At 42.0% G+C, this 1715-nt stretch overlaps 1 pseudogene; it reads right to left on the reverse strand.

Annotated features, from left to right (window-relative positions):
* Positions 1-251: 251 nt before the first annotated feature.
* LOC105822399 lies at positions 252-703 on the reverse strand (annotated as a pseudogene).
* Between the last annotated feature and the right edge of the window lie 1012 nt (positions 704-1715).

Raw genomic sequence — 1715 nt, forward strand, 5'->3', positions numbered from 1 at the left:
AGATGATATAGAGTTTTAGGACTTAAGTGCTCCATTTCAATGTGAGAGCCAGGAGTAAAGAAGTCCTGAACATTTCGAAGTGCCTAAGACACCTTTTAACCTTGTTCTGGAGTAGCTCCCTTGTGCATCCTGATATATCTGAAACCTCATCATGGAGCTTTTTTGGATTTGGGGGGTTTTTTGTTTTGTTTTTGGGTTTTTTTGTTGTTGTTGTTAAACAATGATTTTATTGCTTGAGTTCATAGACAAATTTATGCAACCAGGACAGAGGCTATGGATGACTCATACTTCCAGTGGGGAGGAAGAACTTGCTCGATCTTGTAACATCGAGCCAATAGATGAATTCGGCTCTATCAGAATCAGACGGAATTTAGCATCCTTATCCTTCCTGTTCCTCTCAAGATGCTCCTGAACAGTAACCGCCTTCTTAACTGAATGGTAGATCCTCAGGAAGATCAGGAGCAAGTGCTTTAGGCTTAAAGATTCTCAGGATTTTACTGCCTGTCACAAAATGTACTTGTGCAACGCTCTGTGAGTCCCTCACAATCACACCGGTCTGTGAGGGAGTCAGGCCCTTCTTGGCCAGTTTGTAAATCCGCTCCTTCACGTCACCAGACATCAACTTCAGCCAAGTGGGGACGCTGTGGCGATAGGGCAAAGCCAACTGGGACAGGCCCTCCCCGGGAACGTGGGTGTAACCCATGACGGTGGCAGTCAGACAGCAAAAGCAGTTCATGGAGCTTTCTGTGCTCATGTAACTCTATCTCTGCAGAGACTATCAGGTTTGCAGTAGAAGTTTAGGAGTTTGTTGGTTAGGTGCTTCACTAATTGAATTAGACATCCAATTAGTTAAACTGTTAATTCACAGATGCTAATGAGGAAAGTCTTTCCTCCGTGGGTTTACCCCGCACTCAATTCCACACCAAACTAGACTTACAAGCAAGATGGAGACTGTCTCCATCTTGGTACCCAGTCACAGAAAATGTGGAGTCTGTCTGACTAGGAGGCCTCTCTCCACTGCCTACCTCCCAGGGTGTCCATAATGCCTTACCTTCAACTGAGCTAGATGACAGTTGGCAAATAGTAGAATTGTCTTCTATCTTGACTGGTTTCTTAAGGGTGTTTACAAATGGGTCACCTTTTTTTTTAATACTATAAAATGCTCTGAGGATACAATGCAGAGAATAGCCACCATTTTAAAAACAATTACACATGCTGATTTCCTTAGTCTGCACTAAAGGGGGAAACATATGCACCTGTAGCAAATTCACAAAATATGTGCTCCCCAGTCGTACTTATTTTTAGGACAATATGTTCCTTTTTTCACATCCTAAACATGGCCACATTAAAGCCTCCTTTGTTTTGGCTATTGAAGATAATAGCAAATGACAGGAAAAGAATTTCTATTGGTTTCATCCCATAAAATGTGTGATGGAAATCTTCTCTTCCTACTGAGATAAGCAGTATTAATAAAGTTTCTATTATTAGATACTGTTTTCCAGGACATTTTTTCCAAAGAAAAGAACAGTTCTCAAGATACCCACTCTTCTATTCCTCTCCACTAATATTAGAATTATCAGAGGTTTAGTGTTTAATTTGGTAACTGAGTCGCTGGTTGTACAGGGGTTCGAGGGTGTAAGGATGATGCTAGCTCAGGAACTGGATGGGTGGTCCACTGATGGAAACAGGATTAGAGGAGGATCATTTTGAGGGGA

The sequence above is a fragment of the Propithecus coquereli genome, unplaced genomic scaffold (genome assembly GCF_000956105.1).
Source record: "Propithecus coquereli isolate 6110/MARCELLA unplaced genomic scaffold, Pcoq_1.0 Scaffold608, whole genome shotgun sequence".
NCBI lineage: Eukaryota > Metazoa > Chordata > Mammalia > Primates > Indriidae > Propithecus > Propithecus coquereli.